This window comes from Tamandua tetradactyla, chromosome 1 (genome assembly GCF_023851605.1).
Source record: "Tamandua tetradactyla isolate mTamTet1 chromosome 1, mTamTet1.pri, whole genome shotgun sequence".
Classification (NCBI taxonomy): domain Eukaryota; kingdom Metazoa; phylum Chordata; class Mammalia; order Pilosa; family Myrmecophagidae; genus Tamandua; species Tamandua tetradactyla.
In genome coordinates this window covers 130,530,766-130,553,191 of record NC_135327.1, presented here as the reverse complement: position 1 = coordinate 130,553,191, position 22,426 = coordinate 130,530,766, and the positions used below count along the sequence as shown (strand labels likewise).

Here is a 22,426-nt window from a genome sequence, read left to right as displayed (position 1 = left end):
AAGTTACTGCATATGTCAGGTGGGCCCATTTTGGTTAGACCCAGTCTTGGTTATTAAGGTATTTTGGACTTGGGGTGGGTTAGTTCTGGGCTGAGCCAAGTCCTTTCATTAATAAACATTAGGGGCTGTCTTTAGTGATTACGAGACTCTAAAGTTGGAAAAGTCGATAACTGGCTACAAATGTAGGTTAGTGGCAAGGTTTTTACAATCACAGGGGCAGAAGATAAAGGCTATACAATCATTATCAGAGATCAAGGCAGCTGGATTGAAATTTAGAGATTTCAGGTATTTCCCTCTGTCTACACCAATATACCAGAAAATAAAAAGGAATATCTATATAATGATTCAGTAATCAAAATCATCCTTTAAATTCTGGTTTCTCGGTTACAAAAGCTTGACCTGTATCCATATTAACTTCTAATTTTTGAGTGCCCTCAATTATTGTCTATTCTACAAAGGTTCTGATTGGTTGGGAGGACAGGCACCAAGTTTAACCCATGAATGGCTTCACAACATGATCTTCATGAACTTGGTGAATTTACCACAGTTTAGAAACCAGCCATATCCTGCAGGTATTTCTAACACATTGAGAGCATCCTGTCAGCAGGATTCCATTAACCAAACTCAGGAGAATGACATATGAAAGTTAGGATGTCATTTTATTAATTTCTAATAAGAAATAATGATCTTGAAGACAGGAATACTTAAATCTGCATGAATTACCCTACTGCTGATTTTAGCCCTAAACTGGAGCCAATTCATACTTGGTGGATAATTTTAGGAAGTATGGTGGATGGAGTGTATCCCCCACTCCAGTCACGTTCTTGGTCTTAGTCCACATTCTGGTGGTTTGGACCTAGGGTAAATAAGATCTCTTCAGGGTGTTACTTCAGTTAATGTGGGGCCCAACTGAATTATATTGGACTTTAATCTGGATTCCTGGAGTCTATACACAGAGTGAAAGTCAGTTAGAGAGAGAAGGCTGGAGTAGCAGCCAGGAGCCAGCAGTAAACAGAACCCGGAGGAAAAAGAAGACTCCACCATAGGCGTTGCCATGGGAAAGAAAAGCCAGGGAACCCCACAGATTGCTGGCCAACCGGAAGATATCAAACCCAGGAGGAAGCAAGCCTTCTAGTCTTTGAAGCCATAAACTAATATATTCCTGTTGTTAAGCTAGTCCAGTGTAGGGTATTTGTTTTAGCAGGTGGAAATTAAAACAAGAAGTGTGGAATCAGAACTAAAGGGGATTAGTTCAAAACTAAGGTAATGCACTAGAGTAGCAGTTTTCCAACTACTCTGCAGAGCCTATAGTTAATGCTGAAGTGGTTAACTTGGGAGATCTCTGTTCTGATCTTTTATACATTCATTGTGAAATTAAAGTACCAGCCTGCAAACTTACTTTCAAATTATTGGGAGAAGCATCATGCCATCTCCAAATACTTAACCATGACTTTAATTTTTTAAATCTAATTTGCACTGTATTTTAATTAACAGCCCTCCAGCCAACTTGGAAAGTGTTTTCTACCTTTCTCAGCCTGAGCAAAGATGGCCTCACACTATTCAATGAAGCCAGGCAGTTATCTTATTTATGTTTCAATATCTTGACATAGAATGCAATTAAGGAAGTATTAGTGCACTGTGCAATACTGCACTCATCTTCCTGATGTTTTCCAAAGAATTCTGGCCATTTCTGGAGGCAACGTGATTGAAGTCACTCAGAAGAAATTATTGTTACTGCTGTCATATGTTCTACTTGGCAGCTAGAAAAATAAACACTAATGTTCTGAGATACACAAACTCAAAAGCATTCAATTTAACGTTAAAATAACATCCAGTGCCATTAACTCATCTTCTAATTTGGAATATATGATTTCAACCTGAGTTTAAGTTAACCAAAAATATAATCAAACTGCATTTAAATTTAAATGTTCTTCTCCATTTTTGAATTTTCATAACCCTAACCTGTCCAAATTAGCATGGCTTTACTACTGTTAAAACTACAATTGCATTCTGTATTAGTTGAATTCTGGGTAATTCAACTGCAAAACTCAGGTTTTTACTACAATAATCCAAGGTCTAGAAAGAAATAACATATAATCAGAGAAAGATGGACAATGTCCAACTTAAATGCATTTTATTATATTCTGAATTTCTGAAAGTTATACAAAGTAATTAATAACTGGATATTATACTAACCAAAACATCTATTTGCTATCCATACTTGGGTAAAAGAAACTTTACTGTAATTGAAACATGATTTAGGGTACTCAGAATTCAAAATCCAGGTTGAAATTTATTTTTTACAAAAAAAAAAAAAATTCCTACTGGCAGAGATACTGATAATGAAAAAGTTGAGGAAATCTCTACTCTAGAGATCCTTCAGTCTAAGGCGATTTAGGTTTGGATTTGTTGCCTACTATGAGTAGGGTTTTCTCTTTTATTTTCTATATGATCCGTTTCCTTTGTTCTAAATCAAACTAAAATGATTAATCTTGACTTACCTAAGTATTTTCAGTGTAGCCACTTTATATTTTCTTGTACTTTTTGTTAAATTCAATTTATTCAAAAAGGGAGAGATATCCAATTATAAGTACACAAACTTACTCAGTGACCTTCAAATTTTGGACCTAAAAGGAAACTTTTACAGGATAAAGATCTACTATAAATGTTACACACTATCAAGAATAACCATTTGTTTTGGGAGTATATACGCTGAAGCTTAGGCTAAGTGCTTAACCTGAGTTAAAAATATTTATGCATTTTGGGCAAAATTGGTATAATCGAATATTTATTCAGAACAGTAATGGAAAAGGAGATAAATACCTGCTAGATTATATGGGAAATTGTCTCAATCATTTGCTTCGCTCCTTGGCTGGGACATTTATCACCACATTTATCAGCAGAGTTGATGAAACTGGCTGGTTAGATCAGTGTCCCTTTATCCCTTGCTGCATCCTGTCGTGTACACTCTTCTAGGATGGAGTAGACAGTGTGTCCAGACGGAAAATAACTGTTCTTAAGTCAGGCCTTTATACATATCTGCATAACCCTCTGAAATGCCCAAAGCAAGCAAGTTTTCAAGGTCCCTTTCAAAAATCAGGGAAAACACAGGGTTATCACATTTCCAAGACTCCAAGATTCTAAAATAGTACTTAAAGCGTATAGTTCCTATTCCAATGAGGTTCTGTTAAATTTCAAAACCATGAGTTGAAGTTTAGCTTTAGAATCCCTAAATGATTCACTTACTATTCTTCTTTTGTAGTTATTCTTTACAAATTTCAACTCTTTCTACACTGTGAATGAAAGACCAAAAAAAAAAGAAAAAAAAAAGTAAACAGAATGATCCCTTTTTTCATTTCATTTCTCCTTACCCCTCCCTTCCCCTCCTTTCCATAGCATTTGGCCCTGGAAAATACATGGGTACCTGGCCATTCTAGCAGCTGAAAACATAAACCCCAGACCAAGAGAAATTTTACAACATGAGGTTAAACAGTGAGGTTATATGTCAAAAAAGTAGCTGACAGGACCTTAGAGTTACTCTGTGGGAGGAAAATCAGACAGAACAAACATAAAAAAAAAGAACAACAATTCATTTTAAGTCCTAGGAGATAATTTCCCACAAGCTGTACAAACTTTCCTTAGTTAAACAAATAATCCTGGAGATGAACTTTTGTTTTCATATTTTGGGGACATATAATAATGAGTATCAGTGGTTTTTCTCACTGGAAACCTTGACAAGAAAAAAACGCATTTTTCATTTTTCCCAGCTGAATGTCTTAAACAGATATTTCTGGAATCGGCCTTTCCTATGTCAATGATTTTATAAAATATTCTAAATTTTGTAATCATCAGACCTAACGTTGTATCAATGCATAAATCCTCCAGTCATTTCCCAGAAATTTTATTTAGAGACAAACAACATTTTTGTCAAGGATCACTTTATAATGTCTTATTCACCAAGACCTCGTAATGAGTCACTCTTTCAAAGAAATGGGAGAATCTTTCATATATTAAATGGCAGTGCATAAGCTTTATGGAAATCTCAACATATAATGGGAATTTTCTCTCAGGAGACACTCTTGAAATCCAGTGTAAGATAAGGGAGCAGAGAGATTGAGCAGAGAGATTGAAAGGACTGTGATTAAGTGTCTGTATGGAGCTGTAATTGGGAAAGGTCCATCTAGCTACTGGAGAGATCAAGGTTGAGGTTTAAGCTGTGAGCTGGAATTTGCTCTGGTTGGCTCCATCATCACCCCACAAAGAACATGCTTGACAAGACTATTCCAGAAATCTCACCTCTTCTCACTTTATGTGCTTCTTTTCAGATTTCTAGTCTCTTCTCACACATGATGGGTCTGAGAAGTCTTACCTCAAAACTGCAGCTTTAATATAGAACAGGGAGCCACTTGCTCCTTAAAGATAAAACAATGGTTTGTTAAAGCTTCCTTTGAGTAGGGCAAGCCCTTCTGCCTGCTTTTCACTCGTACAATTTTATTCAGGGCTTATATAATGCCCATATCCTGAATTAGGATTGCCAAAAGAATCTAAGAAGGAAACTTCACTTTGTTTTCCAGGAATGTGGATTCTTTTGTTTATCCCAATTCCATTTTGACAAAGGCTCAGCCAAGCTGAATGATTCATCCAGGAGACACATGGAAAGTTGATGACTTAGTCAGAAAAATCACAATTCCTTTGAATGCTTTCGACTTTACCATCAGTTCCTCTTAACTGAACAGACACACAAAATGGTAGAAAGTGTTGATACCTTTTTACGTGGTCCTTTCTGGTATTAAACTGCCCTAAAGGCTAAAGACATATATGTTCATTAACGTTTAAAAGAAATGAAGGCCTTGAGACTTATAAAATGCCCCTCTTCAAATGACTAAAATTTACCTGGTTTGTCTGTATTCATTAAGTTGTTTAATTGCATTATTTTCCCCCTTCCTGTTGGTCTTAAACCATCTCTCTAGTTACTGCAGATGATGATTGAAGTTTTTTATATACTGCCTTAGTCTCTTAATTCTGGCTTGGTTTAGATTTCTCATGGCAGTTTCAATTAAACTGTACAAACAAATGTTTTCATATCACATATTAATAAAACATTTTTAAAGTAAACAAGTGTTTTTATAGTTAAAGATAAGAAAAAGGAGTAAATTTTTCTATTTTTCTGTTTTTATTAGTTAGTTTTCAAAATAACTAGAAAAACATTACTAGAATTAATTTATAAGAGCATGTTAATAACCATCAGTGATATAGCAACAAAATATTGCTCCACGATCACTTGCATAGTTCTTTAAAGATGCAGAGCATAATACTGGATCACAAAAAGTAATCATCCTTTCCAATGCACTTTTGCTATGAAGCAAAATGCACTTAATTTCTTCCTTTGTAAGCCCAAATACAGATTGCAATCTTTAAATACTGCTCACAAACATACATAAGGGCAATATCAAGCACTTGGAAGTTTGCAGTACACCAAAGGAAAGAATACTGATTTACTCCACTTTAATCAGCTCAATATTAACTTCATGAATTTTACACCTAGAGGATTCTGATTGCTATAACTCTTACCATGAATAAATTTTGCTCTTGAAAACTGATAATTAATTCTTACACCCTGGAAAACTGAAAAGCCTAGGCCGCTGAATACATTTACATGGAAATTGACATTCTTTTCTCCTATTTCTTTGAAATTTCTTTAGAGATTATCTTTCTTATTTTAGTTCAAACTGTATCAAATATCCATTAAAACAGGTTCTTTTTCTCTAGATTCTTAAGGGTTTAGGATTTACAGAAATCTAAGTGTGCAAAAGTCTGGAAAGTAAAGACAAGTCAACCAATGTTGACAATGAACTAATTCCTTTAATCTAGAGAATGTTATTGAATATAATGCTAGGCTAAACTGACAGAAGCATCTTTTCCTAATCATATAGAGCTCCTCCCTCCATACAGGCAATGTTTTTCTGAAAAGAAAAAAGGGGAATTTAATATGGGCGCTTAAGTATGATATAAATTATGTTTTCATATGAACATGGAAACTGGTATGCAATGCTAAAATATCAGTGAATGTAACAAAACTCTTCCAATTAGATATTCCCAGCAGCTACTCTCTTCATTCCTTCCTTCTTCCTTCTTTCTTTTAAATTGCCCTGCCTTTTTCTTTCAATGTCATTTATTTTTCAATCTTTGGGCCATTTATTTTCCCATTAAAGTGAAATACAAAGAATGGCTTTCATTACATCTCAGAGAGGTGAAATGTTAGTTGATTGGCACCAACATATAGGTTCTTTCTTTGAAGAACTTAGAGAGTCATCTCTCTTTCCCATCTTTGAGACAGACTGTTCACAATGGATAAGTGATTTGAAAATCGAAAGGTCATTCTGTTGAAGGAGGTAGGTAGGGCTGAACTGGCAGCATGGTCTGAGACATCAATACACTGAGTTGTAAGCAAATAGACAAAGCTTTAGAAATTAAACCAAACAAACAAAAACTTTAAAAATGCCCATGTATAAATATACTATCAAATCTGACAGTTAAAAAAGCACCAAAATCACTTCCTTTGTTTTGCAATTTTGAGAAGCATTTGTTTGGACAAAATACTAAAAACAAAAGAAAAACATAAAATAACGAAATAGAATTAGTTTAGTCAAGTTTCTTATTTTTATTCTTGGGCTCCCTAATAATCTTGTACCACCAGGTTTACCGTACATAAAAGTAATCTGATCCATCTTTTATCTCTTTCCTTTGGAAAAACTCATCTCTAAACCATGAATTTCTATACTATTTTTAAGATCACAAGGCAAATTTATGCTGATAAAGTTTATTAAAACATAAAACCGAGAGGAGATTCCATAGAAGACTGAAGCAAACCCAGAGTATCAAAACACCATAAATGCTGCATCAGACTTGTAACCCATCTGAAAGTAATCTTTTAGGTTGGTAAAACTCACCCTTTGTTTGTACAAATCCACAGACTATTTGAACAACAATGTACGTTATACTTCTAATTCTAAAAATAAATGAAAAATCCTAAGAGATACAATTTGTAATGAATTCCTTGAAATGTTACACCATTTTCAGTTCTGACATTTTTACATTTTTAAAATATTCCCCTATCTCCCAAGGTGAGGGCAAAATGCAGTGCTAGAAATACTTCTTAGAATTTAAACTAAGGTGCACAGAACTCCTCCTTTTTCATAACACATTATCACCATCAACAAAGCTATTTTGAGAATTTCCTCAACACTGTGTAAGGAACTGTGCAAGAGACAAAGAAGAGTCAGGCAGAGTCTATAATCTCAAGAGGCTTACAATATAGAAAGATAGATAAGATGAAGCGTTAGCATGCACAGATATAGGCCACATGTGTCAAATGACAGCTACAGATAAGAGTTCAGAATCCATTTCACTTGGTGTTGATCAACAAAGGATTTATGGAAGGATCTATGGAGGGTAGTATGCAGGTGTGCAAATGGTAAAATGTAGGACTCTACAAGTGAAGTTGACACTGGTCAAAATGCAGCGTTAAAGAAATGTAAGTTCTGCATGGGGGTATATAGGTCTAGTAGCCAAGTGCATGCTAGTCAAATGAGACAGATTTAGAGGTTGTTCTACTCCAGACATTTGCTCTTGAACTAGGGGCAGTGACCATAGATCAATATTGGCATTATGGATTTATTTCTTAAAAAAAAATCTTGAATGATCAAAATAGAGATATTAAAAGAAAAGTATTTTGTAATTCACAATTTCACTGTTCTAGCAAAACAAAGTAATTTTATTATTTTGTATTCCCTTCGAGGCATTTGTCCATATGGCTGAATATTTTTACCTAGGAAATTATCATACTTTTTTTCACCCAGATTTTTTTCCACTGTACATCGTCACATCAAACATATCTTTGCTCCTTTTTAAAGTGTTCTTTGAGGAAATGCACTTCCCTAGAAAACAGAATTAGACCTAGGCAGCAATTTAGGAGATTAAAAGTATATACTGGGATGGCGGGCCGCGGTGGCTCAGCGGGCAAAGTGCTTGCCTGCTATGCCGGAGGACCTCGGTTCGATTCCCGGCCCCAGCCCATGTAACAAAAAACGGAGAAACAGAATACAATAAAACAAGAAAATGTTTAAAAATGTTTCCCTTTCTTCCTTCCTTCCTTCCTTCTATCCTTCCTTCCTTCTCTCTGTCTTTCCTTTAAAAAAAAAAAAAAAAAAAAAAAGTATATACTGGGAAAAATTGCACCTTAGTGAGAGTAGCTAAAAACAGAAAGTATTTCTTGTAAATATACTTCTCTGGATTTCCTCAAGCATATGGCATGCATGCTCCACTTGTTGAGTTTCCCTAATAACAAATATCTTGTTCTATTGCTGATGTCCTCACTTCCTCCAGTATACTCAGACTTCTCAGATTTTCTTGACTTATCTTGTTTTTATTCCATATTTTTATCAAATTGGCTTATATTCCAGTATTCCCTACTAACTTGTGGTGTCAATTTAGGCAACTTGCTTACCTTTCTAAACCTTGGTTTGGCCCTCTGTAAAATGAGCGTGATGGTAATACCCACTCATAAGATCCCTATGACAAATTAAAGAGGGGTTCCATGAGAGGCAGTACCTGGGAACCATTCAGCTGTGATTCAAAATCTTGTTCTACCCCTGGCTGCGGGACCTTGGGCAGGTTATCTAATACCTTCTTGCCTTGGTTTCCTCATTAGTACAATGGGGATGATAATAATGGCATATTTCTGCCAAGATTGTGAGGAATAAAGGAGTGAAGTAGATAAAGTGGTTTGGAATCTTGACTGGCACATGCAGGTACGATGTAAATTTTCATTATGATTACATAAAATGTTGGCATAGTGTCTCGACCATGGTAAGCAGTCAATAAATAGTAACTATAGAGTTTACCTTCTAGCATTCAAGCCAAATACTTTAATCATCTCTAGTAATCAATTTATTTTCATTCCACTAATACTGGGGACATAAACCTGATTTATTTATGTAAATAATATTTACTAAGTATTTACCAAGTAACAGCACATTTCAAATAGTAGTTTATTTAATTTTACAAGCCTATGGTATAGGTACTGCTGTAATTCTCATTTAACTGATGAGAAAAGTAAAGAACATGGAAGTTTGTGAATAGCCCAAGGTCATCGACAGATTTCATGTCAATCCATCTCAGTGCAAATAGTTGATAGAGTTGGAAGTCTAAGCCAGGCTCTCTGGATTCTAGGGCTTGTGCTGTTAACCAAGGCACTATGAGACTTCAAAGAAAGGAAGACATTCACTGCTTAGGCCCTTTTCTCATGCAATCTCTGGGCCATATGCCTAGCACCACAAACTACCTTCTTGATACTTGAAGATCCATGTGAACAAGATCTGTCAGCATTCAGACTCCATGCCTGGTGATCTTCTTGGTTTGTATCATGCCCCCCACCCTCACACCCCCAACCCTCTCAGTGGCCACACACAGAAGCCTAACAGTTCAAGAGATGTCTGAGAAATCCCAAAACCAAGAGGTGGATGAGAAGCAGAGTTGAATCCATGAATGTCTTCACACAAGAATTTCAATGCTTATTGAGGGCACGTTGCCCACAATTGAGGAAAGACCAGCTCCTGCTGGCAGGAAACTCAGCATTGACAGCAACCACTGAAAAGGAGGTGGAGAGCTTTGCCAGCTGGGGATAGACATCTTGGCATAGGATCAGAGGGACACCATGTCAACTAATCCAACCCAGCTCTGGAATTAAACACATTTCCCCCCAGTGCTATGCAAGAGCTTGCTGAGTCCACTATTGTAAGAACAGAGCTAAAGAAATTCACCCAGAAAATAATTTTCAAGGTAATGAGGGCATAACTTCTAATTATGCAACATTGGGAAGGTCTCCTGGCCAGAACATACCTGAAACTGGCCAGAGTGCATTCTGAGCATTCCTTTAGAGTTTAAAATATTGAACATCATATTTTAATTTAATATTTTTGTCTCCATTTAAGCAAACCATAGGAGAGTTCATGACAACTAGACAAGTAGTTCAAATCTCCTGTTTCTCTCTTACACACACACACATACTACTATTGAAGAAAGTTTCCTAATTTTTCTTCTTATAAAAAATGACAGACATTATTTCACTTCAAAAGCAGAATGTAAATTATATTTTCATAGTATTATATTTCATTTTTAGTTGAAATAATCCCATGTGCATTTAAGTAGCAGTGGGGACTGAATTTGTCCCTACATTCCTAATGCTATATACAGAATTCTGTTCTCTGTTGTACTTCACTTCCTGAAGCCTCTCACCTGCCCCAATTCTCAGCCTTCTACCCTTTCCCAACCACAGCAGTTGGGTCCCTTCCAGTCATCCACCCCCCCCCTTACAGGCCGTACAGCCTGCCCCAGGTAACTACGCTCTTCATGACTCAATCCCCTCTCAGGCTATGTAATCCCTGATCCCATAAAAGGTAGCTTTTGGCCCCTAGTCTGGTGACCCACGTAAATTTTATTCTTTTCCATACCTACCAGGCTTCCCGCTTGATTAAAGCTTTGGATGGCCCCGTAATTTTAATATTCCCTTAACTGCAGATGAGAAACACTCTTTATGTCAGTCCCACTTCCCCATGGGCACCTTCCTAGGTGGGTCAGTTGGAGTCCTGTCTCCTCCCATGCACCACCCAGGAGAGGAGCCTAAGCCTCTACAATCAGCTCAGACTTGTCAGTTCGCCAAGTTTTCTATTTTCTGGAAGGGTCACTCAGACCTTCAAATGGCAACATATTAGTAGATACCAAAGTAATATAAGACCTAAATTGAAATGCTGAGATTCAAAAAATTAGGATACAGATCTAAGTTTTGCCATAAATGGCTATAACTGAAAAATACAACGAGAAGGATATCTTCAACATGATAAAGGCCATTTATGAAAAACTCATAGCTATCATACTTAATGGTGAAAGACTGAAAACTTTTCCCCATCAGAAAATTAGAAAAAAGACAAGAATGCTTACCTTGGCCACTGCTATTCAACATTGTGCTAGAAGTTCTAGCCAGGACAATAAGGCGAGAAAAAGAAATAAAAGGCATCCAAATTAGAAAGGAAATTGTAAAACTATCTCTATTCACAGATGGCATAATTCTATATATAGAAAATCCAAAGAAATCCACAAGAAAGTTCCTAGAGCTAATTAACTAACTCAGCAAAGATCAAAGATCAAAACATAAAAATCAATTCTGTTTCTACTAACAATGAACAATCTGAAGAGGAAATTAAGAACACTATAACATTTACACTAGCATTCAAAACTGTAAAATATCTAGGAAGAAATTTAACCAAGTAAATACAAGACTTGTATACTAAAAACTACAGAACATTGCTGAAAGAAAGATCTAAATAAATGGCAAGACATTCCATGTTCCTGGATTGGAAGATTTAATATTGCTAAGATGGAAATACAATCCAAAATGATCTACATATTCAATACAATTTCTACCAAAATTATAGCAGAATTTTTCTTGCAGAAATAGTAAAGCCTATCCTCAAATTCATATGGGATTGCAATAGCTGAAATGATTTTTGAACAAGGAGAACAAAGTTGGAGGGCTCACAGTCTCCAATTTCAAAACTTACTCCAAAGCTATAGTAATCCAAACAGTGTGATACCAGCATATAGAGAAACACATAGATCAATGGAATATAATTCCCATTCAATTATGGTCAATCAATTTTTGACAAGGATGCCAAGTACATACAATGGGGAAAGAGTAGTCTCTTTAACAAATGGTTCTAAAAACACGGGATTCCCAGTATGAGAGAATGAAGTTGTACCCTTACCTCAAACCTTAAATTAATTCAAAATAGATTAAGAACTCAAATATAAAAAGCTAAAACCATAAAACTTTTAGAATGTAACAGAGGAACAAATCTTATGACCTTGGATTTGGCAATGATTCTTAGATATAACCAAAAGCATAAACAACAAAAGAAACAATAGATAAATTTGACTTGATCAAAATTAAAAACATTTGTGCAAAGGACATTATCTAGAAAATGAAAAAACAATCTACACATGGGAGAAAGTAGTTGCTTAATATCGAGAATCTATAAAGAATTTCTGCAACTAAATAACAAAAAACAAACAACCCAATTAAAAAATGGACAAGGGCTTGAACAGACTTTGTTTCCAAAGAAGATATTCAGGCCAATACATGAAAAGATGCTCAATATCATTAGCCATTAGACAAATGCACATCAAAACCACAATGTTGATACCACATAACACCTGCAAGGATGCCTATTATTTCTCAAAAAGTAGAAAATAACAAGTTCAGAGAGGATGTGGAGAAATTAGAATCTTCCTGCGTTGCTGGTGAGAATGTAAAATGCTGCATCCACTGTGAGAGCCCTATGGTGGTTCCTCAAAAAGTTAAATATAGAATTACCGTATGACCCAGCAATTCCACTCCTAGGTATATACCTGGAAGTGAAAATAAGGACTCAAACAGATACATGGACAACAGTGTTCATAGCAGCACTGTTCACAATCACCAAAATGTGGAAACAATGTGTGTCTGTCCATCAACAGAGAAATGAATAAGGAAAATGTGGTATATACATGCAATGGAATGTCATTCAGCTGTAAAAAGGAATGAAATTCTGATACATGCTAAAATACATGAACTTTAAGAATATTATGCTGAGTGAAATAAGCAAGGCACATAAGAACAAACCTGTATGATTCTATTCATAATGAAATATCTAGAAATAACAAATTCATACAGACAGAGGTAGATTAGAGTTTACCAGTAGCTAGGGGGACAGGGAAAAGGAGAATTGATGCTTGGTGGTAACAGAATATTGACAAATTTTTGGAATTTTGAAATTAAAAAAAAATCTAGGAGAAATTGAAGAAAATAAAAAGACAAAGGAGTTCCTCCAAAGTCCTGGGAAAGATATAGAGATGGAGAGACAAAAAGAGAAGTATACTAGAAGTATGAATATCTTTGGACAACTTTGGGAAAACAATATTTGTCCACTTTGAGATTAACTGCATATACAAGCAAGGGAATAGCCTGTTTGAGGCACCAACATCTTAGAGTATCTTTTTATTAAAAAATGGAAACAGTATTTCATACTACTCTTCAATTAAAAATGAGCATTTTTTAATCTCAAATACAATTTTGAGTGTGGCCTTGTATTCAGTCATATGGTAATCTAAGAGAAATCGCTTTTTCATAATAAAGAAAATAACCTTGAATGTAGATTCTATTTTCTTTTATTATCTTGGGAATTTAATCTACTTATTTTTTCATTTTATGCATAATGCAAATACAACCAATTAAAAATATAAGTAATGTAGCCTACTTTCTTTTTCTCTGAACTCTCTCGTTTTGAATAAATTCAATAGAGTTGTTTTTTAATGTCTACTTTCTTAGCTTCAACTCTGTCATTCACATGCTCTCTTTTGCCAGTCAATGTGCTTACTCCTCTTCATGTATTTTCCTATGTCCTCAAGTACAAATGGACTGCTGTCTTGAAATTTTACATTTGGATGGAGTACATCTGATGTTTTATATTCACTAGGAAAACAGATATCACAGGAAAACTTAGAAAGCCTGTAAAAGACTATGGAGAACTATGAGCAACTTTATGTGATTTTGTGAATCACTATATTCAAACTTAAACTGCTGCAGCTATGTGTGTATGTGCATGTGTTTCAAAAACTTGGGGAGAAGCAGCTAAAAATACATCCTGTATTTGCAATGAAGTGGAGAAAATGAAATACCTTACTCTGCACAGTAAGTGCATTTACTGTATGCCAGGCACATATAACGATAACTCCACAAAGCAGATGCTATTATTACTTACGTTTTATAGATGAGAAAACTCAGTTGCAGTGAGGCTTGTTTCTAAACCAAAGTCACAGAATTAGAAAGTGCTAGAGCTAGATTGTTTGTTTCCATTGTCCCATGCTTTAAACCACTTTTCTATTTTGCCTCACTTTACTTTGAATCCTGGCTCAACCATTTTGTTGCCGCATGACCTTAGAACTTAACAATGAAGGACAAATTTGCAGAGAAAATCTTAATGCAATGCAACATTGCATATATTCATATATACATATATACACATATGTATACACACATCAGCATATTTTATGGGTTATTTCAGCAAAATATTTCAATAGTACTAGTTGGAAGTGTGTTAAATGTGCTAATTACTTTTCCATTATTTCATCCACTTTTCAAAGAAAATTTCCTTTGTCTTTTTCTTTTTAATTTCTCTTTAGTTTTTGCAGAGATCCACCCCACCATTCCACTAAAAGTACCTGCTTAGTGGCCACCAGTATCCATTAACTGCCAAATGTATGGTCTCTTATTAGTCTTCATCTGGATTACCTTTGCAGAAAATTGGACTTGACATAGTAGGTTCTAAGTAATCATATGCCATCCTCATTAACTTAAGGCAACTGCATTGTGATAAGTCCTGAACTTTCTGAAGCTCTTTTCAGTTTTTTTAATTCTTCTTTTTCCTATCTACCTCCATTAAATATATCATTCTGCAAGGTTCTGTCCTTAGTGTTCCTTTCACTCTTTGATTTACTCCTGGGAGGTCAGATCCATTGCTAGAGCCATTCTCTCCACTAAGATGTACTCTTCAACCTGGTCTAATCCCAAATTCTAGACATTCCATTTCTAATTTCTTCCAAGTAGTCCACATGTGCAGTGGGCAAATCTCTAGAACTTAACATATCAAAGCAGAATTCATTTTCTCCCAAACCTTATTTTTCCTTTGCTGTATCCTATTCCAGTTAATGGCATCCTAATACTTTCAGTATTAGGCAACCTCATAGTTTGTCTCAGTACAACACCCCCCCCATCTCTCTCTCTCATCTCTGTCTCTGTCTCTATCTTTCTCTCTCATTATTTCCCAAATACCTAGTCCCCAAATTCTACTTATTTTGCCTTTTAAATGCCATTTAACCTCCTTTAACCTACTTTTCCCTTGAGCTGACTCTAGTTTCTTTTCATCTGAAACATTCTTTTCCTGTCTTATAAGCCATTCTCCCTGCCTTCTGACTTATTTCCCAGTATAGTCTACCTAAACCTCCTTCCTAAAACCCCAATGTGGTATGTCACTCCTCTATGTAAAAACCTTAATTACTCCTCATTTAACATAAAGTTTAGCCTCATATTCAAAGCACTCCAGAATTTAGCCCTACACAACTTTTGAAATCATGTCCAACTCTCAAATCATGTGTAAGATAATTACTCTCTTACTCATATCTACACCCTATGTTTCCATTTCCCCAAATGAACTCCACACCACCCACCCCCTTCATATCTTTGCTTATGCTATCTTCTCAATCTCACATGGCTTCCCAACCATCCCACATCAAATCTTACCCATCTTTCAAAGAAAAACCCTACTCAGAGCCTGTTCACTATCCCTATAGTCCCCCCTTTTTATGTTTCATTTGGCCCATAATAAAAGCTGCCCATGCTCCGTGTTTGAGCTATCTGTACATAACTTTCCACTAAATGATGAACTCTCTGGGGGTAAGAGTCTAAAAATTATCTCAACCATCATTGTGTCTCCCACAACTTTTAGAAAAGTGTCATGTATATAGCAAATATTCAGATATTGAACTATTGAATTAATTTCTGTGACAGCCATGAATATGGGCCTTGCAGACCTCCAATTACAGGAATTACCGTTGACTAAGGGATGCTACTACTGAGTTCTGAACTCTGCTACATTTATGCTTTGGCCATGCTTCCCCAGGCTCCTCTCAACAAATAATTGAATGTGGCAGGGTTATTAAGGTATGTCCATTCCTGGGATACATAGGACCTCTCTGACAGCCAACCTTAGCTCAAGAATTCCCCAACAGCATTGCCTAGCCTTCTTATATTGCACAGAGTCTAGGGTACATCCACTTAACCTTCCTTCTCTCTCAACTTGGATCAGAATAGCATCATGGTATGATGGCTCTTCCAGTTTTGTCCAGCTCTTTTCTTATTTTTCTCAAACAGGTATTTCCTCCAGTAAAATTCTTGCAGATTTAAACCTGTTTTGGTCTCTGCTTCTTGGAGGATATGGTCTGACAGAATTTCATATCTGACAAGAATGCACATTTTCCTGAACTTTTCTCCCAGACCCTATGATGTGGGGTCTAAGTACCAACTTTAACAATAACAATATCATCAACAAGAAGAACAGCAACAAGCACCACGGTTAGCATTTTACTGAGCATGCATTCTCTCCTTTCACCACACAACCAATCCTATGAGAAAGACATGCTAATTATTTCCATTTTACACGATGAGAAAAGAGACCTAGAGAAGTTGAATAATTTGCCTAAATCTCAGTAATTAAACGTAGAGCCAGGACTTGAACCCACAAAATCTAAGCCCAGAACACATGCTTTTTAACCACATGCTATGATGCTAAGGAATTAGCTTTTTAAGTCAAATGCATTGATATACATTCGAAATCTTGGCACCTAATAAAATATTTGCAAAAAAAAAAAAATCATCCCTTACTGACTACATAGCTAAGCCCAAATTGTCCCCAAGCTTCCAAATAGTATAGGACAAACATGGTCATTATACTATGATTTCAGTATATATTTTTGCTGCTGCAGACATTCATTCATTTATTCATTCATCAAGTATGTTTTGAGGGCAAGTATGTTCCAGGCACTGCTCTATACATAATAGAGATTACTGTTCTCTCTTTGAAGCAATGCGGTTATTGAAAGAGGAGATATATTTAAGCCAAGATTCTACTTCAAAAGAACTCTAAATCCCAACTGCCATTTTGTGTAATAAATGAATGAATGAATGATTTATAGTCTAGAAAATGGTCATTAATTCCAAATTCCCCACAGGAAAATTCACTTGGGTTTGGTGACCTCCCATACCAAATCTACCTAAAGCATAATTCATAAAAACAATTCCAATAACTATTGATCTTAATTCCAAAATTCTTCCTAACTCTAAACGTCAATGCATATATGTTTAAAATACTAATAGAAAATGTTGATCTGTTACTTTGCAATGGCATTTAAACATGAAAAGTAGGGAGAGGAAAATGACAATGGGAAAGCTAAAGAGATTATAAGGAAAAGAGCAAACATATGAGAGCAGTGATGATTTCACCTTTAAAAAGAGTTCATTCAAAGCACAGACTAATAAATCAGTAGCAAGCACTTAACATGGCACTTTTTGTCATCAAAGCTCTGAATCAACCATTAACATACCCACTTTGTTTGCAAATGAAGTATATAGATGCCATTTGGCAGATGAATAAGTGCAGGTGGAGACCTTCTAACATGTTCCCAATGTTACAGAGGAAACAATGACAGAGTCAAGATGAGAGGTCAGGGTATCAGTGATAGGATATGAGAGAGAGAGAAAAGATAAAGGGAAGAAGGACAAAAGACAAGAGAGAGAAAGAGAGAAGAGAAAAATAGGGAGAAAAGAGAACATCTACTAAGTACTTACACTGGTAAATATATGCATTATTTTACTTAATCCTCTAAGTCCTTAGTTTGGATATTATTAGGAGAAAACAACGGCTGAGAAATGTTAAGAGACTTGCTCAAAATCAAATACCTTGTAAGTAAAAAAGTTTGGATTCAAACAGAGTTTTCTCTGATTCTAGGGTCCAAGCTTTCCCAGTAGCCTTCTCTACAAGGTGTTCACAGGTAAATTAGAGGCACCTAATTCTAGGCAGGAGTGAGCACGTGTGTGGGCATCTGCTCCTGTTAGTCAATTCGGATCATGGAAGGGAAACACCTGGTGCTGTAATCCAACTGGTCACTTTCCAGCTATTGTATGCAAAAACAATTTCTGCCTGCTTATTTGCCTAATATTAGGATTATACTTTGCATAAAACAATTAGGAAAAAAAATCTCTGATTTCCCTGTTGAGAGAATTCAAGCTATTCCAGCCAGGGAGAATGAACTATTTGATTTCACCCTAGTGTCCCCACCACTAATGACGGGATCAATGAAATTCCAGAATTATAGATCAATATTCCAAATTTAAAGATCAATTTTTCCAGTATGTGTAGAGGACAGAACTCTGGAGTTTGACTACCTGGATTAAATTCTGTTTTTTCCAATTGTTAACTCTGTGTCTCTTCAGCTAGTTATTTAGTATTTCCTGCCTTAGTTTCCTCACTTATTAAATGGAGGATAATAGTAGTTCATATCTTAGAAGGTGATAAGGAATATTCAACAATTTATATATATAGATAATATATATCAATATATTTTCAAAAACATAGTCAGTGCAAAATAAACATTAACTACTAGTCTTATTCACATAGACTTGCTTAGTTTTAAGGCTAGTGCTCTTACCACTGGACTGTGCTATCCTCTCACGCAATCTTGTTACCCACCTCAGAGTAGACAGAACTCATTTTAGTTTTGATCAAAAAGAGATGTCAGTGTCAAAGAAATGAACTTGATTTCTTTTAAATGCCATGTCTTTCCACCACAAAATATACCAAACTGCTTCCTATTTCCATTCAAGTATATGTGAGCAATGACTTTTATTTACATTCATAATGGCATTTCCTACCTACAAGCTGATAGATATAGATAGAAGAATCATAATCAGCAAGTGGCTCTCATTTCTTTCTGTTTTATATTTTTGTTCACTTTTCTTCATCAATCTCTCCTTTAAAAAGAGAACCTTCTCTTTACATGACCGATAAAAATTTGTTGAATTATAACAAAGGTACTTTGATGATTTATTATTCATTTAAAAAATTCAATAAAACAAAAAACATCAAGTTTTCTAGATATAAACTGACGTAGGCTTAGTCATTTTTTTAAAATGCTTCACCTTCTGAAGGCAACAGTGGGAAATCCATGTTACTTAAAGATGTTTTGTCAAGACTTACTAAACTCTGAGTATAAACAGATGGGCACTGAGGAAAGAGCTTTTAAAATATTAAAGAACAGGTAAAATTCTGCACCACCATTGATTTCAAAAGCACAAAGGGAATATTCAGAGCAGGAAGACAATATCAAAAAGTCATTGTAAAACATTGCACATATCATCCTCACTGTCAGTGACTGTAAGCAGAAAATATGGGATCAGCTTATTTTTAAAAACTGCCTCACTAAGGGTATTTTATTGATGTGCATTCATTTGCCAGAGGCTTCTAAAATTCTCATGGGTTTCTGAAACTGTCAGAAATGCTACAAGTGTGAACAGTGTTGTATAAGCAAATTAATTTCTTCATTGCTGAGTGCAGTATTTCGGGAGTTAAATGTGCCTTATTAGCAGGGCTTTATAAAAATGGAAATGTAAATCTATTAGCATTTAAAATCTTTGGCCTAACTGACCTTAAAACATTATTTGAGTCTGGCATTTATTTTGGCGTCGTAAACAAGTGTTCCCCATTAATACATGAATTCCCCATTACAATTTGTGTTAACTAACTTGTACTCAAGATTTTATTGTAAAAATCTGGTCAGCTAAATAAACATTGGGGAACAGTTCACTGCATTCAGATTTACTACAATCTGACGCTTTGAATAAGAACGATATTTGGTGTGTGTGTGAGAGAGAGAGAGGTGAGGTGAGATGAGATGAAAGGGAGGATTTAAAAGGACACATCTGAATTTCCTTGGTAAATCTCAGACATCATTTCTATTGCGAACTGTCAGTTTTGTTTCCAAACACTTGAGACTAATTGCTGGTTTGCTTAGGAGAGGTAGGGCATTATCTAACCACACTGGCACGGTAGTGCAGTTGTTCCAGCATTGTCCACCTCTATAAAGGCAAATCTACATATGGGAGAAATGGTGTAGAGAAAAGAACTTTGAACCAGGAATCACAACACCTGGGTGCTAGTGGCATTAATGCTACTAATTAGTTTGTGCCCAAAGGCAACTCAGACCCTCAAGGCCACAACCTCCTTTAGTAAATAAGGGAAGTTAGAATAAACATTCCTAAAGGAACCTTACAATTCTAAACTTCTCCATTTAGTCAGGGTCCTTTTGCTTACAGAAAAAAAACTGAGGCCTACCTATGTTCTATAAATGAGATCAGAATGAGCCACTGCTTCTTTTGAGCTCTGCCAGTGGTTGGCTGGCAAAGTGGAATTGAAAACTTTTGCCAAGAGCACATTTGGAAAGGAAATGATTTTAATATGCTGGACCTTTGAACAATACCCTTAATAACCATGGCTGTTCAAATTTGATTTAACCAAGAAAAACTTTCCAGTAAAGTATTCATCTATATAAATAAGTTTCTGATCCAAGCAATTCTGAAAAAAGAGATACAGTACAAGTATATTTACATTCCTTACATAAGGTAATCCGAGTCTGTAGAAAAGACTGGATTTCAAGGTTAAGAAACAGAGAATAGTTTCCTTCATTATTTAATGGAATCTATTATAACCCCTAAGAATTTTCAATATACAGAAAAGTGAACTAAATGCAAAAGTTCCACCCACAGTCTCCATTCTTAGGGAAATTCATTCATTCTTCCATCTTGTGCATCTCTGATATTGCTGACACTGTGCCAGACATGAAAAGAAAAATACAGCATGGACCTGCTTTCAAGGAGCTGACAAGCCAGAAGAGTAGACCTGTGACAAATAATTATTATGCAATATGATAAATGCTGTAATAGAGGTTTGTACAAAATGCAATGAAACACAAAGGCTGCATCCAGGTGGACTTGTTGTGTTAAGAGTTCCCTAGAAGTTTGACATTTTACAAACTTGGGAGCAAAATAAATTTGTGGGAGAAGGAGAAGAGGAGTTTATTTATTCTATCAACATCACATAGCATTTACTATGTGCCAAGTCCTGGAGGTTACACTCAAGTGAGGAAGACAAGTACTGCGCAAGTAATTACAAACGTGATGATTAATCCTAAAAGGGAAATGTGAAATGCTATATTACTATCTAACATGACAATTTAGCTAGGCTGGGGGATCAGAGAAGGTTAGTCTGCAGAAACCCTTCAAGCTGGCTTGTACTGAATGGAGGAAAAGAGGATAGAAAGGAGATGACCAGCTCAAGAACTATTTAGTAAAATAATTGGGGCTTGGTGATTGGATGTGGGGAATAAGGAAAAAGTAGGATATTAGGATGACTCCAGGGTTTCTTCTTTGAACTGGTTGGACATTGAGATACAAGCTACTCGTGAGAGGGCAGATTAAGAGTACCATGTTGAGCATTTTGTGTCACAGGTGTCAGTTGAGGCATCAAAATAAGGGAATCATTGAGCAGTTTATTAAAACAGCTTTAAGGATAAAAAGAAATGTAGGATTGGAGGTAATGATTAAAGTTATGGGAATGGATAGCAGTAGAACTTGAATACTGAACATGTAAAACACACACATACACACAAACTGATATGAAATACCAAGAAAATAAGAGAAAATGAGAGAAGCAATAGTCTGTATGCTTGACCATGAGCAGAGAAGTATCTGACAGAGCCTAGCCCCTCCTTCCGAGGCCTGCATCTGTTCTATATTCTTGCTGCCTTCTAAATTTGCATTCTGTCAGAGAGAGCCACAGCAGAGCAAGGTACGATGGTTAATCGAATGTGAACTAGTGCAGGGCATCACAGCGCATGCTACCCATCTTCTGTACCTCAAATGACATGTCCGTACATTAGAATTTGTGTGAAAGTGTTCACTCATTCATTCCTTCACTCTATAAATATTTATTGAGTACCTACTATGAGGCAAGCACCAAAGTGAGCAAAACTCTGTCTCTTTGAGTTCACAGTGTAGTAGAGATAATCAGACAAATAATAAACAAATAAACAAGCCCTGTGCACTACAAGAGAAATAAGCAAGGTGACAAGATTAGGGAGGGAGCTGAGTTAGAAAGTTTTGTCAAGCTATTGCTTGCCTCAGGCCCCAGTGGGAAGCTAATAAGCTACCATGTCAGCATTCAGGGTCAGTGCTACACCCCCTGCTTATGCACTCACATTCTTGATCACTAACTATATTGGCAGCTGTCCTCTCAAGAATCCCCATTGCTTAGGACCAAATCGGTAGCAAATTAATCTACCAAGCAGAAGAAAAGTTCAACAGGGTTTGCACAGGAGCATAGTATTTAACAGATGAAAGCTTCCAGCATCCCAGCCTTCATGCTGGTTTGTTGATGAGTTTTTAATTTCTTCCTCATGGCATCTTGGATGACATATCTAGTAAGGGAAAAATCTAGCAGGTATTCATTTGACCCCTAACAACCTAGAAATGTCTGCCCTTTCCTAACCCAAATAAAATAGAAATCTGATCAAATAATGCCTATATACTCCTATATAGCCTATATCCACCTTTATAAAGAATAGTGTTTTGTTTTATAATAGATTATTTGTGTTATTGTTCTGAAATTCCAACTTGGTAATTTAGATCATAAACTTAAGCTATTGGATCAAACCTAAATTAAGC

At 35.9% G+C, this 22,426-nt stretch overlaps 1 protein-coding gene across 9 annotated transcripts in view; it reads right to left on the bottom strand.

Moving 5' to 3' along the window:
* Positions 1–22,426, bottom strand: part of LOC143674793 (uncharacterized) — a 447,599-nt gene that overhangs the window by 326,457 nt on the left and 98,716 nt on the right. For 5 of the 9 annotated variants that reach the window (XR_013171297.1, XR_013171291.1, XR_013171338.1 and 2 more), the window contains 2 exons: positions 4,297–4,412; positions 2,824–3,086 (listed from right to left, as the gene is read on the bottom strand). The exons of 1 other annotated variant lie outside the window; for it this stretch is intronic. The gene's annotated coding sequence lies outside the window, so the exon portion shown is untranslated. Of the gene's footprint in view, positions 1–2,823; positions 3,087–4,296; positions 4,413–8,506; positions 8,572–8,610; positions 8,792–22,426 lie in introns of those variants that run through there. 3 more of the 9 variants (XR_013171303.1, XR_013171322.1, XR_013171356.1) reach the window with 3 other exon arrangements.